This window comes from Dromiciops gliroides, chromosome 2 (genome assembly GCF_019393635.1).
Source record: "Dromiciops gliroides isolate mDroGli1 chromosome 2, mDroGli1.pri, whole genome shotgun sequence".
Taxonomy (NCBI): domain Eukaryota; kingdom Metazoa; phylum Chordata; class Mammalia; order Microbiotheria; family Microbiotheriidae; genus Dromiciops; species Dromiciops gliroides.
Window position 1 is genome coordinate 422,272,378 of NC_057862.1, and position 20,721 is coordinate 422,293,098.

A 20,721-nucleotide genomic window follows, 5' to 3' on the forward strand; every position below is an offset into this window, starting at 1 on the left:
AATCTCAAAGTCATTTGATCCTCACTCCCACCCCTCCCCACTGATTTTCTAAGCTCTGATCCTTTTCTGGGCAAAGAGCTACCTCCTCAGTATATGAGGGAGAAAGAAGCCCCAAATTTGCAAACAGAAGATTTGGGGTTCAAATGGCTGCACTGATTCTTATCAGCTGAGTCAATCATTGAACTTATCTGAGTCTCAGTTTTCTCATCTGCAAAACAGGGAAAACACTCCTTCTACTACCTATCCCCTAGGTTGTTGTGAATTCGTAGTTCTTAACGTGCTCTATAAATATGAGCTGAGTATATCTTCAGCATTGCTTAGGAAGTCAAGCTCTGGCTCTAATAGGCAGAAGAGGCATTACATTTCCTGAACAATATCCCAAAATGGGAAAGGGGCCCCGACAAATCAGGAAAGAAAAAGAGGAAGTGTCTCACTTTGTGTCTCTTCCTTTCTGGATAAGGAAGTCTGATCACCACAAGAAGGTTACTAGAGGTTCCTGTGTGCTCTCCAAGGAATTGAAGGGTTGGGTTCACCAAACATTGTAATAGTACCAAGAGGACAAAAGGTGATTAAACATTACCTCTGGATTGGGAGCTGAGGGCAAGGGAGGCAGACAGAAGGAGAGGAACCCTTCCTGAGGGATGAAGTGCCCAGGATTAAACCCGAATTTTAAGAAGTCAGTTGTTCTCTGCTCAGCTAGAGCACTGTGTTTAGAGCTGGGTTTTACGGAGCACATTGATGAGCTCCTGCAGAGGTAGTGAACAAGATGGTGAGAGTACTCAAAACCCTGCTGCCTGGGATGGAGGAACTACAGACATGGTATGGTGGGAAAGGAACTGGATTTGGAGTCAAAGAAGCTGAATTAGAATCCTATCTTGACCAATTTTCTTTGTATGTGTCCTGGGCAAATTTCTCATTTCTGGGCCTCAGTTTCTTTATTTGTAAAATAATGGGTTTGGAGATGTTTTTAAAGATCCTTTCTATCTTTATCATCAATCATCCTAAATTCAGCCTGGGGCAGCAAAGTGGAGCAGTAAGTAGAGCACTGGCCCTGGAGTCAAGAGGACCTGAGTTCAAATTTCACCTCAGAAACTTACTAGCTGTGTGACCCTGGGCAAGTCACTTAATCCCAATTGCTTTAAACATCTGGGACCATCTCCAATCATCCTGATACATATCTTGCCACTGGACCCAGATGGTTCTGGAGGAGGGAGTGAGGTTGGTGATCTCGAACAGTCTGCCTTCACTTAAATCCAGTTCAGTGCAAGTCATGACATCACCTCGATGTCATGGTCCTCTTTGAGTATCAAGGACAAACAACAACAACAATCCTAAATTTAGCCTATAGTAGTAGTTTCCAAACTGGGGGCCCTGAGCTCTTAGTAAGGCTTTGGCATGACCCCAAGGGTAACCAATTAGAGGCTGGAAAGCTGGATTTTACCCCATCCTCTCCACAGTAGCCACTTGTAAGTCTTGTCTCAAACATGCTTCCTCCCTTCCATTATCACCCAGCACTTCCCTCATGCTACACCCACTTACTGCTGGCTGTGGAGGCTCCCAACCTCTCCCATCCTGTCCCTTTTCTTGGCCCTGCAGTGTGGTTATAATTTATATCTGAACAAGCAAAATTCCTTCTGTCCCCAGTGTAGTCATATCGGATTCCCTTGGATTGCTTTGTGTCTGTGGCAGGAAGTCTTTGTCAGGCTTTGTGTTCCAGTGCAATGACTGGAAGGGGGGTAGAAGCCACTCTAAACTCCTTTTTAATGTTTGGGGGGGAGCAAATAGAGTCACACAGAATGAGCAGGTATGGATAGATTGGAATTTGAATTGCAGATCTCATTACATTATCTGTCCCACAAAAACCAACCCTCCTGTGAACTTATCTATTTCTTTTTTTTTAAATTCAATTTTATTTCATTTTCATGTCTATCTTCTCTCCCTTCCACCACTTTCCTCACTGAGAGAGCAAGAAAAACAAAACCGCCACTATAAACATGTCAAGCAAAACACACTCCTGCATTGTCCATATGCAAAAAAAAAAAAAAAAAGTCTCAGTGTGCACTCTGAGTCCCTCACCTATCAGGAGGTGGGCACCATATTTCTTGATGAGTCCTCTGGAATAATAGTTGATCATTGTGTTTGATCAGTGTTCCTAAGTTTCTTTTTTTCCTCTAAGAGCACCAACATCCTTCAATTTAGAGTTACCCAGCTTGGAAATTTTGGTGGTATCCTTGGCTCTTCACTCTCCCACACTCCTCATATCCAATCAGTTTCTAAGTCATGTGGATTTTACCTCCATCCCTCTCTCCCATCTACCCCTTTTTCTCTAATCACATCTCCACCTTCCTTCAGATCCTCAAGAACACCATCAAGCTATGGATGGCATAGCTTCCTATTTGGTCTCCCAGTTTGGAGACCACAGGCCTAAAGAATAAAACATTTAGGGGGCCCATGAACACTGTGTCCAAGAATTTGAAGGGAGAGTAGACTTGTTTTGTCTGACCTCGATCCCTCCAACCAGAAGAAGGATGGGCAGAGGTTACCAGAAGACAATTTTTAGCTTGAGTTAGGTAAAAATTTGCCAACAATCAAATGGACACTTCAAATCCTTCCCCCTAGGGAAGAGGGGAGAGGAATAACTCGACTTATTCCATTGACTGGGGACTATTAATAGGGACTTAGGCAGAAGGAAGAGTTGTATGGGGCATTCAGGGGGGACTAGTACTTCTGGTATGAAGGCTTATTGAGCCCTTTCTAAGGCTGCTCAACCACCTTTGGTGTCTGCCTGACACCCAACTCTCACCTGTGGCTCCAAGAAGCTGTAGTATGTGCAGTGGCCACACCCCAGTAAAACCATTTCAGCAGACAGGGTAAACCAGGTTCATGGTAACTGACAGGACTCAAACCTGTATAGGTGAATTAGGGAAATGTATACCTTAAGCATATGAAAACTCCACTTGGTGGAATGGGTGAACAAGCTGTTCCAATGACCACAAAGACTGTTGAAGCAGGTGCTACGGCATAGTCAGACATCAAAAACAAAAGCCCAGGTCATCCAGCTCATCTCAAGCCTTGGTCAGTCATCCTGACTTTTGTCTTTTCCCTGGACTTCAATGGCTCCAGAAGAGACAGTCAGGCTGATGACTTTGCTCAGCTCTGCCTCACTTAAATCCAATTCATGAGCAAGTCAAGACATCACCGGGGATGTCCTTGGTCCTCTGAGAAAAGGAAGGCCAAAGGATAGCAGGCTCCTCCTAGGGAAAGGGCCAAGAGAGTGAGCTGCATAAGGTGCAGAGCATAGCCAGAATTTACAAAGTGGCCAAATCAGTCAGATGAGAGGGAGGAGTGGCCTGTAGCAGAGGTCTGGAGCCAGAAAAGTCAGCACAGAGTCAGAGACAACAAACCCTGACTGCTTGGGAGCAGCTGGCATTGATGGGAAGATTTTTTTTTTCATTTGCCTGTTCTGTGCTGGTTCCCTTCTTTTGTTCTAGTGCATGGCAGATTCAGTGATCTCTCGTCTGTGTTTAGTTTCTCCTTATGTGGGCTCAAATGTTGGCAGATAGACTTGGACTGGACCTCAGAAGGCAGTGAACAGACACTTGCCCTTATGCTGGGCAGGGACCATCAGTCTACCTGAATCAACTTTCTTCTTGGATTTCACATTTACTTGCAAGAATGGCAAAGGAAAGGAATGAAAAAAAAAAGCCCAAATAAGCAAGAAAATGGCATTAGAGGATAAAAGGCTAAACTTGGTGTCAGGAAGACCTGAGTTCTATTTTGGTTTCAGACTCTTAGTGGGTGACAATGTAGAAGTCTCTGAACCTCTCTGGATCTCAGCTTCTTCATTTTAAAAATAAAGGCTTTGGACCTAATGACCTCTAGGCCTTTTCCAAGTCTAAATCTACAATCAAGTTCAGTGGTGTCAAACTCATATAGAAACATTCCTATGGTTTGCATATTAATTTGAGAAACCACAAATTAATACTCTATGTTGTATTATATTTTTATTTTTTTTGTTAAATATTTCCCAATTATATTTTAATCTGGTTCAGGACAACAGTCCCTTGTTTTAGGCAGCACTGAGATCTGACTTATGATCTTAGGGCACCTAGGTGGTAAAGTAGATAGAGTATGGGCCCTGAAGTCAGGAGGAGCTGAGTTCAAATTTGACCTCAGACACTAGCTGTGTGACCCAGTTTGCACTTAACCCCGTTTGCCTCTGTTTCTTGATCTGGAAAAGGAAATGGCAAACCGCTCCAGCATCTTTGCCAAAAAACCTTCAAATGTGGTCATAAAGAGTTGGATATGACTCAACAACAAGAAGATCTATGATTTTATGAAAAGATTTCTCTCCTTTTAATCTTGGAGCTTCCTGATCAAAGTCCTTGAGACAATACCAACTCCCTGTACTCTTCCAAGTTTCTTGCCAACTACAAATATGCATTGCCCTGAAACTCAGTGAAGGGTGAGGTTCACAGCCATTGCTCTGCTTCCCAAGTTACCAGCAGCCCAAATAAATAACCATCTGAAGATAAGAGGGCACAGCATGGGCACCAGTTACACAAAAACAGATGGAATATATCCACTGTCCTCAGGAGTTTATAATCTAATAAAAGAGAAAGTCATATGTGACTGTGCTCCAATAGAGAGTGTGATAAGTGACCAATGGAAAGTATGATAAGTGAAAGGGGGAGGTTGATAAACACATTAGGAAGAGTTAGGGGAAGGAGACATTGATCTCACCTAGAGTTGAAGATATATATATTTCATGAAGAAGGGGAGACCTGAGTTGAGCTTTGAGTAAAGTCACAAGGGCAGAAGCAGTCCACTGAAGGCATGGGGGCCAATATGAACAAAGGAATAGGGACTAATGGAGCGAGAAGCATGAAACTGGAGGATTGAGAGAAGTCCACTTTGGCAGGAATGGAGAATGTGTGTGAAGGGCAATCATGTGATCGAAGGCTGGAAAGTGAAGTTGGCACCAGACTGTGGGGTGCCTTGAATGCCAGTATCAGGAGTTTATACTTTATTCAGTAGGCCCTGGAGAACTGCTGAAGGTTTTTGTGTTCCAGCCGGGCTGGAGACAAGGACTGGGGCCATCTTGCCAACTCGAGGCTTTTGGGAAGAATTAGAAAGGGTGGCGAGGGGCCCAGGTCTCTGTATGTGGCTCTCCCAGGCTGCTGGGCATGACTTGGCTTGGTTATTCTCCGCCATTCTCTGCTGTTCTTGGGGTGGGAAAGGAAGCTGCGGAAATGAGTGGCACACTTTTTATATATGGGGGGTCATAATATTTAAGTACCGCAGCTGTAAGCTGGTGACTGGGTCTCCCTGACAGCCGAGCCTTGCTCAGCACACATTTATGAATCTTTCATAAATTTCCCAGCTGTTGCAAACACAGGGCTTAGGACAACAGCTCCAGGGAGAGGGGTCTTTAGGAGGGGGGAGGGAGGGGAGGTAGTCCAAGGCCTTTGGGCCTTCATTTGCTCTTCCACAGTTTTATGTGTGTGTTTGTGTGTGGGGAGGTTTCATATCACCCCTCCCATACACATACAACCATCCCAGTTCCAGCCGATATTTTTGTTTGTTTTTGTTTTGCCCTAAATTCTTTTACTGAAGGTGATACTGCCTTGGGTCCCCATGGAGGTTGGTCTGTCCAACTCAGCACAGACTCAGGCACTTTCAAGATTGCAGCAAAAGGCACATTAAATCAGGATTAAGTGTCATGATAGTGATTTGAACTGACACAGTTTTCACCTTGTCCATTTACTGAGAAATATATAACAGGAATGGATGGAGCCTGTCATATTTTACCTGAAAAATATGGCTCTTAGAGAAGCAGCTCTGGTGAACACCAGACAGAAGGTCCCTGTGGACAGGTGCAAACAGTGAGTAGGCCTCCATCCCAGAGACCCCAGGGACAAATGGGTGACAGCATGTTAGCACATCCTAGGAGGAGGATATTCAGTCTCCAGTCTGGCCACAGTCCAGCCAGCATGTGGGGGTAAGCAGCCTATGCTGACAGCAGGGAGGGCTCCTGTTTCCACAGTGCTCTCTAAGGTTTACAAAGCACTTTTCTCACAACAGCCCTGTGAGGTAGAGAGTGAAAGGATTGTCCTCAGTTTTAAAGGTGAGGAAACTGAGGCTCAGAGATGGGAAGGAACTTGCCTATGACTAGCATGTGGCAAGGTCAGGATTTGAACCTAGCTTACCTCACTCATTGCTCTTTTCACAACCCCCCATTGCTTCCTTTGTATGTCATCATCAGTTTGCTCTACGGCTCTGATGCCTGGTGGTGGCTAACCTGGTGATTGGATCTTCCTCCCAGACAGAGGGTCCCGCACTCCCTACCAGCTTAGTGTAGGGCAGCAGCTGCCTATAGACAATGGTCATGCCCTGCCCATATATCTCCTGACAATGCCTCTTACTGAGGCTAGGAGCTAAAGCCTGAAGAAGGGTTGGGGCAAAGTGGAGAGGGAGAGAGGAAGTAAAACCTTCATGGGATCCAGATATATTTTTTAAAGTCTGGATGAAGTCGCCACAGTTTCCTCATAAATATCTGAACTTGGAGTGATGTCGTGTGACTGTCTGGCTGGGACGTTTTATTAGCGGTGTCTGTCATGGAGCAGAATGGAGTGGCGGGGTCTAGTCAGGGTCTGTAGACAGTCATTATTCTGTCTGTTCTCAGTACTGTCCCACTAATTCCAGAGCCTGTCTCCTAATGAGAACTCCTATCAGTACAAATGTTTTCAGTTTCACAAAGTACTTTCTTCACAACCACCCTGTGAGGCAAGTAGTACAAGGATACTTATTCCCATTCTGCAGTCAGGGAAACTGAGTCTCAAAGGTGTTGAGGGGTTTGCCTCTAGTCACTTGGGACAGTCAGTATCTAAGCAAGGACTTGACTAGATCTCTTGATTTTCCACCTGAAGCTCTTTCTATCCTGGGCTTTGCACCTTCTGGAATGGGTGATGAATTGGTTAGTCCTTTAACAAGCAAGTATTTGGCAGCTCCCTCATCTAGAGATGCCTCCCTATACAGGTGAGTGATTCTTTACTAGGTCAGGAAGGAAAAATTCAGTGCTGGAGGGCCCAACTGGCTCTAAGGAAGTCAGCTCCCTGTCACTGCTTTGGATCTTGGGGTGACCTGGTTTGACTGGTTTTACTTCCAGTGGAAGGAGATGTCAAGAGCTCATAGAAGGGACCAGAACTCAATATGTTTATGGATTTGGAGGATTTAGAATTAGAAGGGATCTCTAAGCTCATCTAATCCAATATCTTTATTTTACAGAGGGAGAGAGAGGAAATGATTTGGCTAAGGTCACACAGTTCATCAGGACTCAAACCCAGACCCTTTGAGCCTAAATTTGATGCTCTTACCTCTGCATCCCATTGCCACCTCATTTTTCACCTTCTTTAAGGAGGGATGTAACCTTATACTGGATGAATAGCAAGTAGAAGTCCAGGAAAAGGAGAAGGTGATGATCCCACCATCCTCTCCTCAGAGGAGACAATGCTGGAGGATTGTGTTCAATTTTGGTGCCACATTTTAGGAAGGACATAGACAAGTTGGAGTGGTATGGGTAGGGAGGAAACTCATCACCAGGGATGTGTTAGAGCCAGATAGAGCTGACTCCCAAGGGTCAACTGTTAAAATTTTAGTGTGAGCGTTTATACCTTGAAATTTGGCAAATTCTACAAATCAAGGCTTGATTGTTTTGTTGATTGTCTACACTTAAGAAATAATAATGCAGATTAAAACTTAAAAGTGTGTGGTAGGTATATTCCCTTCCCTCTACCCCCTAAAACTGGTTGTTAAATATTTATAAACACATTTCTACTCATAGCTATTGTTTATAACATAGAACCTTTAGCCCAGAGGAGAAAAATAAAAGGGGACCCAATAGCTCTTTTCAAGTATTTGAAGAGATGGTATAGGGAAGAGGGATAAGCTCCATTATGCCCCAGAAGGTAAGACCAGAAAGTTTCAGAAAAACATATTCCCATCTGATATAAGCAAAACTGAACTAACAATTAGAGAATGGAATGGGTTGCCTCTATGCTGGGGGTCTTTAAGTGGTTGGATGGCCACTTGTCAGAGACGTTATAAAGGGGATTTATGCTTCATGGATGTCTGAGACTGGATGCTCTGTGAAGCCCCCTCTAGCTCTGGCATCCTCTCATTTGAGGATAGACCTCTCTTTCTTTAGAGGTCAATGGGGAACCTTCTTGACATGGTTGGCAGCACTCAGTAGCATGAGGGAAACTAGGTCTCCTGAGTAGAAAAAAGGGAGTGGAACCAAGAAGAAAAACAGGGAGAACTCTTAATTGAAGATATGGAAGATCGGACCTAAGAAACCAAGAGACCACAAAGAATGGGACTGCACATCTGGACCTCATCGCTCTTCTAAGTAAGTGTTGCTTAATTTGTAAGTAGTTGGCATGCATCTTACTCTTGGGACTAGAGTAAAGTAGTTATTGCTATTCTAGGACAGCTGGCCTGAGGGTGTGTTGCTGTAAGGAAGGCATGTTAGTAAAGTAGGAAGAGAGAAGGTCAAAGAGATGCTTCTTGACCTGCTTGGTGCTCAACCAGTTAAAAAAAGGGGGGCAGGGGGGCAGTCATCTCTCTGTGCCAACAAGACTCAGGCTCTTTTATAATGAGAATATTAGTTCCCATTTCACAAAATCTCATCAGAAGTAGAAAGTCATGGTGGAGAAGATGAATCCCCTCTACAATATATCCCTGACAAGTAATTATTTAGTTTCAGCCTCCCTCCACACAGCTCTGGCACAGCCTATGTGTTTCTTTGTGCCCATCCATAAGACATTTAACCACTCTGGGCCTCACCTCCCCTTCTATAAAGTGGAGGTGGGGTTTGGATAGATGACCTCGAATGTCCTTTCCAGCTCTAAATCTACCATCCCTTAGTTGAGAATATATTTTCCCTCCCTTATGGGACCACCCATATCACTTTGTTTTGTACCTTTTGAATGCACTTATCATTTGTGTTTTCTTATTAGACCATGAGTTCCATGAAGGGAGGTGGCCCTATGTTATCTAAGCTTGCTTTCTTTCCCAAGTAGTAGCCAAAGGCTCTGTATGGAGTAGGGTGACAATAAATGTTCATTGAATTGAATCAAAGAGCCATGGACTTGGAGGAAGAAGGAATTATTTGGAATCTTAGCTCTTCCATTCTACCTGTGTGACCTCAAGCAAGTTGAATCCTTTCCTCTGAACCTCAGTTTCCTCCTCTTTAAGATGAAGGCACTGAAGTACATTATCTATTGATTGCCTTCAGATTCTCATATTTTGTCTTCTAAGGTGCTTCCTAGTTTGGTGATTCCAAGATTTCCTCTCTGAGTCCTTCACTTTACCTCCTTGGTACCTGCAGATGGGACACCTGCCCACTTAAGATTCTGTGCCTGGTGAAAGTGAATCTTACGTGGGCAGCTCCCCAGTTCTATTCTCAGTGAGATACTGAGCCAAGGGTGGAAACTACCTTCCTCATTCCAGAGAAGTGGTGTAAATTGTTCCCTCTGTATAAATCACTTAGTTAGGTGGTGTAAGTCAGAGGTGCCAAACATAAAGCTCCTGATCAACCCTCTACAAGCACCAGCCAAATCAGATTAAAATGTAATTGGAAAACATTTAATAAAATAAATAGAAATACGACAGAACATAGATAATGTTAATGTATGGTTTTCTAAGTCATTATGTGGCCCACAGGGATTTTTAAGTAGTTTAGGGGACTCTTTTTGGCACTGTGGCTACACAGTGTCGCCCCTGGGAGTCAGGAAGACCAGAGTTCAAATCCTATCTCTGGCGCTTACTAGCTGGGTGATCTTGGGGAAGACACTTAACCTAGCTCAGCCTCACATTCCACATCTGTAAAGTTGGGATAATAATAGCACCTACCTCTCAGGTTGTTGTGAGGATTAAGTGAGATAATGCCCATAAAGCGCTTGGCACAAGCCCTAAAGTGCTCTATAAATGCTACTATTTGTTATATATCAGAGTGTTTTCACATCTCCATTTGCTAAGCATACATACGTGGGGATTCCCATCACATGGAGTAAGAATGGATACCACACAATAAAGAGGGGTTTCTGGAGGGACATTTTGAGGGGGTTCCTCACAACAGTCATCATCCTAAGCTCCCCTTCATTCCCATCTCTGACCTCCCCATTCAATGGCAGGGTTTCTTGATATAATTGGACATTACAGCAGCATCTGGCTCTGTGTTTCTCTCTCTCTTTTGGTATGCATGCCTTTCTCTTGGAGAGATTAACCTCAAGAGGCAAGGTTGGCAGGAGCAGAGGGTAACCTGGATGCAAGGGTGTTTTATGATGTTGCCCAGACAGCTAATGGCCCCAGTGACATTGGTGGTTTTTATGTAGCTCCATGTAATTGTCATAAATTAGGACACTCCAGCCCTTGACACTTTTCTCTCCCTCCCTGGGAAGATGGGTCTCTGGGGATTACAGGCCCTTCTGCCTCCTGGCCCCAGTGGAAATGAATGGCTCTTGCCCTTCTCAATCTGGGCTATAGTGAAGCACCAACAGCTCTTGGCTAGACTTGATGCAGAGAGACCTGTGTTTTTCTTCCCTGCTGGTGGTTTAGGCACAGTGGGCTTTTGCAGCCCAACCTGGATGTCATTCACGTCTTTGTCATAGGGTTTTGGGCAGCTCTTCACTTCCGGGTCTATAGCTGAGGAAATAGTCAGAAAGGGAGAGTTCTAGAGTCTTTTCTTTTTCCCATAGGCATCTCCAAGCAAATCTATAGACATGTTGGGTCTCAACTAGACAAAAATTCATGTGAAAGTAGCCAGGAGACTTTCCTTGGAGAGGTGAGGGACAACAGGTATGGAATGTTGTTTACATTACCAGACTCACTTGATGTATTTTTCTTTCTTTGTTCTTTTGTTCCTTCCTCTCTTCTTCCCTCCCTCCCTTGTCTCTTCCTCCCTCCCTCCCTTGTCCCTTCCTTCCTTCCTTCCTTCCTTCCTTCCTTCCTTCCTTCCTTCCTTCCTTCCTTCCTTCCTTCCTTCCTTCCCTTCCTTCCTTTCTTTCTTTCTTCCCTCCTCTCTCTTTCCTTCTTTCTTTTCAGTTTTACAAAGCCATTTTTTTCTTTCTTTTTATTTGTTTTGTTATAAGAGCTGGCTCTCTGGGTAGGTAAAGGGGACAGACATATTCAGAAATAAATGTGTTGGGGGCAGCTAGGTGGCGCAGTGGATAAATCACTGGCCCTGGATTCAGGAGGACCTGATTTCAAATCTGGCCTCAGACAATTGACATTTAGTAGCTGTGTGACTCTGGGCAAGTCACTTAACCCTTATTGCTATGCCAATAAATGAATAAATAAATAAATGAATGAATGAATGAATGAATAAATAAATAAATGGATGAATAAATGAATGAATGAATAAATAAATGTGTTGCATAAACAAAATATATAAATCTTAAAAGAAATTAAAGAGAAAAGAAAGAAAACACCCAAAGGTGACAGAAAAAGCTAAAAAGAAAAAAACCCCACCATCTAACCTGAACTTAGACCAATGAATAGCAGCATTGGTATCAAGGGTAAAGGCAATGGAAGTCCTGTCATTTGGCTCCTTCAGACCAAATCTAGAGTATTGCATTCTAGAGACTGCATTATGGGTGTTGACAACCTAGAGTGTGTTAACAAGGAATAGGAGATTGGAGACAGTGACAGATAAGGATTTGTTGAAGGTCTTTGGCATCATTGGCCTGGAAAAGAAAAGACATCTATGGGGCAGAATCACTGTTATAGTGTACCCATAAGTTATAGTGTGTGTACTCATAAGCACTGGAGGGGGAGGCAGAAAACTTGTTTTTGAATCCTCCTTTCTTTCTGTGTGACCTCAGGTAAATCATTTCAACTCTATGAACCCAGTTTCTTTAAACTCACGGGGCTGCCTGGATGAGCTCTAACATCCTTTCCCACTTTTCTTCTTATAATCCCAAATGTTTCAAGGGACCTTAGAACAAAGAATGGTAGAGCTAGAAGAAGCTTTAGTATTTGAAGGGATGCTACACGGAAGAGGGAGTGAATAACAATGAATGAAAAGGCACTTAAGTGCTAGGCACAATACACTCAAAAGGCAACAGACAGTCCCTGCTTTCTAGGTCCTCATGGTTTTGTGTGTGTGTGTGTGTGTGTGTGTGTGTGTTTTACATCATTTATTTTAAACATTTTTTCCAATGACATGTAAAGATAATTTTGAGTTCCAATTTTTTTTCCCACCCTTCCTTCCCTCCCCCCCTCCTGAAGCCAACAAGCAATCTGATATAGGTTATACATTACAATCATGTTAAAAATATTTCCACATTAATCATTTTGTAAGAGAAGAATCAGAACAAAAGGACAAAATGTAATAATGAATCAACAACAACAACAAAAAAGCAACAAAGTGAAAATAGTATGCTTCCATCTGCATTCAGACTCCATAGTTCTTTTTCTGAATGTGAAGAGCATTTTCTACCATGACACTTTTGGCATTCTCTTGGATCATTGTATTGTTGAGAAGAGTTAAGTCTATCACAGTTGATCATCACACAATGCTGTTGATACTGTGTACAATGTTCTCTTGATTCTGCTCATTTCACTAAGCATCAATTCATCTAAGTCTTTCCAGGTCCTCGTGTTCTTTATTTTTTCTTTTTTTTAGTGAGGCAATTGGGGTTAAGTGACTTGCCCAGAGTCACACAGCTAGTAAATGTTAAGTGTCTGAGGTCAGATTTGAACTCAGGTACTCCTGACTCCAGGGCCGGTGCTCTATCCACTGCACCACCTAGCTGCTCCCTCATGTTCTTAATGGGGAGAGAACACACAAGTTAGATGGCAAGGTCATGTGACCCTTAGGGAGTGGTGGCAAAGCAGGTGGCAATGCTTTTTCTTTAATGTCATTTTCATTGATGAAATCATATCTGTGTCTGATGTTGAACTGTTTGATGGAATTTTGGCTTTAGCTGTGGATGCTAAGGAGTTAGGGGCTGCAGCACCAGTGGAAGCAATTGATGGGTCTCTTCTCCACAAGAAGTCCTCCTCTGGATGATGGCTGTGGGGGCCAGGCTAGAAGAAGGCTCGTGGTCTGGAGGACCAGGTATTTGTGGGGCTCTTGGGCTTCCCTGCCCATCAGTGGTGCTAGCAGTGAGTGTGGGACCCTTCTTCACAAGGGTTGCTCCCCTTTATCTCCATCAGGGTCTGAGGAGAGGTGGTGTTCAAGGTGGTGGTGGAGGTCTGACTTGCCTGGCACATGCAGTTTCCTATTTCAGCCTCTTGCTGTTTCCTCTAAGATGTTTTTGTTGTTGGTAGGATTAGGATTAGGCTTCAATCAATCAATCAACAAATTTGTTAAGCATTATCTATGTGCCAGGTGCTGTGTTAGGTGCTCTGGTAATGTCCAAAGATTCTGGAAAGAGAATTGGATGTGACCAGGTTGTAAAGGGCTTTAAAAGACAAACAGAGAAATTTACATTTTTTCTTAAAGGCATTAGGAATCCATTAGAGTTGTCTGGGTATGGAAATCAGTCAATCAATGGGTAATATTAAGTTCTTCCTATGTGCTAAGGGCTTGGGGATACAGAAAAAGGTAAGACCATGGTCTACCCTCAAAGAGTTCTCATTGTAATTTTAAAAAACTGAACACACAAAAAAGATATAGGGTAAATGGAAGAGAATCTAGAGGGTGTGTAGCAAAAGGTAGGGGAAGCTCCCTGAGAAAGGTGAAGTTTGACCTGAGTCTTGAAGGAAGCCAGGGGAGCCAGTCACAAGATCAGATTTGTATTTAAGGAAAATTATTTTGGCGACAATGAGTAGGATGTACTGAAGTAGGGAGAGACCTGAGGAAGAGACCAATGAGGAGGTGAGGAGTGATGAGGACCTGAGCTAAGGTGATGGCTGTGAGAATAGAAAGAAGGAGTCAAATATGTAAGATGCTGTGAAGTTAGAAACAGCAAGATTTGGCTCCTGATTCGATATGTAAAGTTAGGGAGGATAATGCTGAGGATGCAGATCTTGAAGACTAAGCAGGGTGCCTTTGACAGAAACAGGGAGATCTAGAAGTGAAGAGGGTCCCCACAGAGCAAAACTAGATGGAAGTTACAGGGAGATGGATTCTGACCCAATGTAAGTAGAAAACCTCTAACAATCATAGTCGTCCAGATGTGGAATGCTGTCTCAGGGGGAGTTGGTTTCTCCTCCCTAGAAGTCTTCAGATGGAATCTGGATAACCACTTGTCTGGGAGGTTGTTGAAGACAGTTATGTTTAGACCCAGTTGGATTTTGTGCCCTCTGTGGTCCCTTCCAGAATCTCCTTCTGAGATTCTGTCCCTTTATGATTCAGATACCCTTGGGTAAATCATTTGACCTCTATGGGCCCCATTTTCTTCATCTTTAAACTGAGGGGATTGCCTAAATGAGTTTTTATGGCCTTTCCCACTTTTCTTCCTATAATCCCAAGTGTTTCTAGGGAATTTAGAACATGTATATTTCTTATGTGAGGGCCTGGGGCCAGAACTCTTGACTTTATCTAAGTGACCCAGCTTGGTAAACAGTGTTAGAGAATCCTCAGGGGAAGTTCTGGGCATATCCCACAATTCCAGGCCAATGGGCAATGATATATCCTGGAAAACAAGGACAGACTCTGCTTTATTGATTCTCACCCAGGAGAGAAGAAGCAGCAGAAGCCTAAATGTGGGATACTGCCCATTGGACTGGAGATTAAGGGCAGAAGGTGTGATAGCCTCAAGGGAGAGCGTAAGGTATCTCTTTCCCCATCCTCCCAGGTCCAAGTGCAAAATGTGGGTGAAAAACAACACTCAAGAAATCAAGGATGTGATTCACTTGTCCCTACTCCAGAAACTTCTATCAGGAACCAAGATAGGCAGGAGACTTAGTGGATGATAGGCCAGTAGAGCATAAACTCCCCAGGGTATGGGGAGCACTAATTATAGCTCCCATTTTTGTGATGCTTTCAAGTAAGATAGGGAGGAGAGCTAGCATTATTGGCTCCAATTTACAGATAAGAGATGATTGGATGATTCTAGACAGAGGAAGGAGGGGCCAGGAAGGGGACCATCTAAGGGAATGGGATGAAGAGTCAATGACTGTATCACAAAACTATATTACAGGGCTTAGACTTCTACTTGACCCAAGTCTGGTAGAACTGGGAGCAAGGGGTTGAAGATATAGAGAGGGCAATTTCTGTTTAATAGAATTAATATAAAAATAAAAAAAATGATGGGCTATTTGAGAACTGCTTATTTATATCCTTAGACTATTTGTCAATTGGAAAATGACTTTCATTCTTATAAATCTGAATCAGTTTCTTATACAGGCTGGACCAAAAATCCCAAAGGGGTCTGGTATTTTAATAACTTTGTGAAAATGATTTTTCTTTATTTTTTTGCCATTTATGAGATTTGATTTTTCACATGTAACGTAAATTCATTTCCTATACATACTGTATATGATGCTACAGTATTGTAAATTAAAAACAAAAAAAAGGAGTTATTGAATATTCATGACTTTTGGCCCACCCTGTATATCCTGGAAATGAGACCTGTATAAGGGAAACTTGCTACAAAGATTTTTTTCTTCTGATTTTGTTTCCCTTTTAATATTAGCTGTATTGAATGAAGTAGGTAGTGAGATTCACATCAAATCAAATGAGGACCAAATGATATGATATTTGTAAAAGCAGTTAATACACTGTCTGGAACATAGTAGATACTTAATAAATACTTCTTTCTTCTCTCCTTCCTTTTCTTTCTTTCTTCCCCCCTTCCTTCCCCCCTTCCTTCCTTCTTTCCTTCCTTCTTTCCTTTCTTCCTTCCTTCCTTCCTTCCTTCCTTCCTTCCTTCCTTCCTTCCTTCCTTCCTTCCTTCCTTCCTTCCTTCCTTCCTTCCTTCCTTCCTTCCTTCCTTCCTTCCTTCCTTCCTTCCTTCCTTCCTTCCTTCCTTCCTTCCTTCCTTCCTTCCTTCCTTCCTTGTGTTCCTGGAGGCCTTCAAGGGTAGGCTGAATGACCACTTAACATAATCGCTATAGAGAGGACTTAGGTCAGGGTCATCTAGGAGGTGTGTGTGTGTGTGTGTGTGTGTGTGTGTGTGTGTGTTTTTGTGGTATGGAGTGACTTTGTTCTGTAGCAAGGCTGCTGGAAAATATCAGGGCCCAGCTAGGACTCAGTAAGCATCAAAACAGTGCCCTTAGTACAGTTAGTCTGTGGATTTATTCTCCTCCTCCTCATGCTGCTCACCTTCCCTCCACTGAGGTCTCTAGGCAAAAGCCAGATGATCACCTATCAAAGAAGCAATGGGAGAGATGAGTGTCTTGGCCAACCTGACATAGTTGTATAGTAGAGCACTGTACTTGGCAAGTCAGAAACTTGGGTCCAGGTGCCAGCTATGTTATATGACTCTAGAAAAGTCACTTCACTTTTCTTAACCTCAATTTCCTCATCTGTAAAATGGAGATAGCACTTATACTAACTACCTAACAGAGTTGTAAGGAAAGCACCAGTAGTGACAAGGAGTATTAAGTATTATCAGGCATGGTCTAAGTCATTGAAACCAAGACAATGAACTGAATAATTAGAGAGTGACATGGTAGTTTAAAAATGAGAATACTGTTTTGGGAGTCAGAAGACCCTTGAATCCAGTTCTAGTTTTGTGACATGGGGCAAATGGCTTTTTTTTTGGGGGGGGGGCAATGAGGGTTAAGTGACTTGCCCAGGGTCACACAGCTAGTAAGTGTCAAGTGTCTGAGGCCGGATTTGAACTCAGGTACTCCTGAATCCAGGGCCGGTGCTTTACCACTGCGCCATCTAGCTGCCCCACAAATGACTTCTGATTGGGTCCCTGTTTTCCCTTGTAAAATGAGGAGCTGAACATAGTCTCTAAGGTCTACATCTGCTCTAACAGCCTATGTTCTAAAAGTTAATGCCCTTATACGTCATGTTACAGGGAAATAGGTGAGAAGTGAAGTCAGGGTTTGATTGAATTCATGTTGCCATAATAGCAGTTAGCTGCAAGACTTGAAAATTGGAGGAAAATGGATGGTGCTACCTCTCACATTTATGACTAGGGGAAGATTCATAAATAAATAAGCAATAGAGATAATCATAAAATATAAAATAGACACTTTGGTTACATGAAAATGAAAAGCTTTTGCATAAACAAAATCAATGCAGTCAGCATAAGAAATGAAGCTATCAGTTGAGGTGAAATCTTCGCATCAAATAACTCTGATATAAAGGGAATTAGTGTAAATATATGAAACTTAAAGTCATTTTCCAATAGATAAGTGCTCAAAGGATATAAACAGACAGTTTAAAAAAAAGAATTGCAAAGTACTAATCACATGAAAGACTGTTCCACTAAGAATAAGAGAAATGCAAATAAAAAACTCCAAGGTTTTACCCCACATCTAGCAAATTAGCAAAATGGAAAAAGATGTAAAATGGTTGATGTTGAAAGGGATGTGCAAAGACAGACACTGTTGGTGGGGCTGTAAATTGACAAAAATTTCGGAAAACAATTCAGAATTATGCCTCCCCCCAAAGTAACTTATGGCCATACCCCTTAACCTAGAGATACCATTGCTAGGCATATACCTCAAGGAGATAAAAAACAGAAAGGGAGCTCCCAGTATGTGAAATTATCCATAGCAACCCTTTCTATGGTAGCAAAGAACTGGACATAAAGTAGGAAGTAGATATCCATTCATTGGAGAATCGCTATTAGGAATTCAGAGAAATATCAGAAGATATAAATTGATGAAAAGTGAAGTAAGCAGAACAAGAAAACAACACACATAATTACTTTACCACAATTTATTTATTTTGTGGCTAGATTTATCTAATTCTGAGAGGGGAAGATTCAGATCCCCCACTAGTATAGTATTACTGTGTATTTCCTCTTGTAACTCATTTAACTTCTCCTTTAAGAATTTGGATGCTATACCACTTGGCACATACATGTTTAATGTTGATATTACTTCATTATCTATAGTACCTTTTAGTAAGATGTAGTTTCCTTCCTTATCTCTTTACCACAATTTAAAGAGAAAGAACAAGGAGACAAAACTAAAATTTGTGCAGTTATAGTGACCAATCTTGTCCCTAAAGAAAACATACCTCCCTCCTTTCCTCTGAGAAGTGAGGGACTTAACAGATGCGAAATGTTGCAGACACTGTTAGAAATGGTTGTCTATGTTGCTTTTGCTGAACTTAAACAAAATTTTTGTTTCAAGGAAAGGTTTGCTGGTTTGGGAGGGAGGAGAGGAACATTTTTTGAAATGAATGATATAAAAGCAAAAGTCATTAATAAAAGTTTGTAATGTGGTTTAGTGAAAAGTGTGCTGAGCTTGGAGTCAGAGTGCTGGATTTGAATCCTGTTTCTGATATATATATTAGTTGTTTGGCCACAGGCAAGTCACTCAACTCTCTCACAGCCTTAGTTTCCTCATTTGTAAAATGAGGGTAATAATACTTGTACCACTTATCTCATAAGCTCTAAAATACAAATAAAACACATGTAGGTTATTATTTTCCACATTTGTGGAAAATTCCAACAATCGCATTACATCACAACACACCTGTGTTTTACCTGGATCCCTCTTTTCCTTTTCTTACCTATCTCCTTACATATCTGCAGCATCCTAAGTGACTCTGGGAGTTTGGTGCTTGAGGCATTTTTCTTTCTTTTTTTATAAGTAAAGTAAAAGAGGTCCAGTGAGTAACTCATGGTCACATAGTGGCAGAATCAGTTTCCAAATGCATCAGCAGATGACTTCAATGCTTCTCCCACTGAAGTGCTTCGGCTGCTAGCTGCCTCTTTGTAGGTTTTCTCAACCTGCCTGCTTCCTCTCTGCCTCAGAAGTGCCACTGTATGACTCTCCTTGCTGTATGTGGAATACTATTTACCTCCAAAGTAATGAAGCTCTAATGTTGGAATATTGGGAAGCAGGGGATGGGTAGGTATAGAGTGGGGAGAGATTTGAGGGCTGAGAGACCTTTCTGGCTTCTCTCTAATCACATCACAAAAACGACTCTTCATTCATCGTTGCCTCAAGGAAACCTTCTTCAGAAATATTGTCCTCCTGCTGCTCCCAGTGCTCAACTAGCCCCCTCCACTGCACTCAGAAGGGCTAAGCGTTAATTATTGACAAGCCACTCCGACCTAGACATTTGTTGCTAAACCTGGGTGACAGGAAGCCTCTGAAATGTCAAATTTGTTCAAATATTCATGTGTCTAATCTATAAAGCATGAAACCACAGTGAGGGTCCCACATGGCCCGTGTACTCTGTGTCACTGTGGCCAGAGGAAGCACATTCTTCAGAAGCTGTTTTATTACTTGTAGTAGTGGGAGGAGGAAGAGTAATATTTCAATTTACTCAGGTTACTGGCCTCTCTATACATCCATTATGATTCATAGCCACAAACAGAATCATAGACCCTCAGAGCTAGCAGGGACCTCAGACTACAGAATATTAGCTAAGAGGACCTATGAAAGAAGATGCTATCTGCATCCAGAGAAAGGACTGATAAATAGAACTATCTGTTGAATAATTTTACATACACACACACACACATACATATTTGTGTCTAATGGTAGTCATTTCTAGGGTGGGAGTGAGGGAAGAAACAAAAAGGAAAAAGGAAATTTACATGATAACTATTATATATTTAGAAGGAATAGCAAATTGTTTTTTCTTCTAGATGTGATTTTATTATTTTAGTATATAAACCAAAATTTATGCAACTAGAGCAGAGGCTGTGGATGATTCATATTTCCAATTGGGTGGGAGCACTCTCTTGGTCTTGTAGTAACGAGCCAGCCTGTGAATTCAGCTCTCGTTGAGAATCAAACGGAATTTAGAATCCTTATCCTTTCTGTTTCTCTCAAGATGCTTGCCAACAGCTTTCTTGATCAAGTGATAAAGATCTTCAGGAAGATCAGGGGCAAGTCCCTTGGACTTGAGAATTCTCAAAATTTTGTTGCCAGTTACAAAAGAGCACTCGTGCCACACCATGAGAATCCCTCAGGATCACATTGATCTGGGAGGGTGTCAGGCCCTTCTTGGCCAGCTTGTAGATCTGTTCCTTTATGTCATCCGAGGTGAGCTTCAGCCACCTGGGCATGCTGCAGTGGTATGTGACTGGGACAGGCCCTTCGAGGGAGCGTGAATGCGACCCATGATGGCGACGATCAGGAGGCGAGAGGACCGAAGGAAGCAAGGCAGGAAGTCACTCAATTTGACAGAAGTGATGCTTTTCGCAAGTTGTTTGTAATAGATTTGCAGTTTCATGTGCAATCATCTTTTTACTATATTATATTATTGGAAATAATTATTTTATTCCATAAATTAAAAATAAAATAAATCAAAACTTTTTGACTTTTTTTTTTAATTTTTTTTTTTTTAGTGAGGCAATTGGGGTTAAGTGACTTGCCCAGGGTCACACAGCTAGTACGTGTTAAGTGTCTGAGGCTGGATTTGAACTCAGGTACTCCTGACTCCAGAGCCAGTGCTCTATCCACTGCACCACCTAGCTGCCCCTAAATCAAAACTTTTTAAAAGAGAACATAGAGAGGCAACATGGTAAAATGGAAAGAGCACTGGATTGGGAGGCAAGAGATGTAGGTTTAAATCTCAGTTCTGTCCTTTTCAGACCACATTTGGAGTATTGCATTCAGTGTTGGGCA

General features: G+C 42.4%; 1 pseudogene; it reads right to left on the reverse strand.

Moving 5' to 3' along the window:
- Positions 1 to 19,767: 19,767 nt before the first annotated feature.
- Positions 19,768 to 20,215, reverse strand: LOC122743710 (annotated as a pseudogene).
- Positions 20,216 to 20,721: the final 506 nt, after the last annotated feature.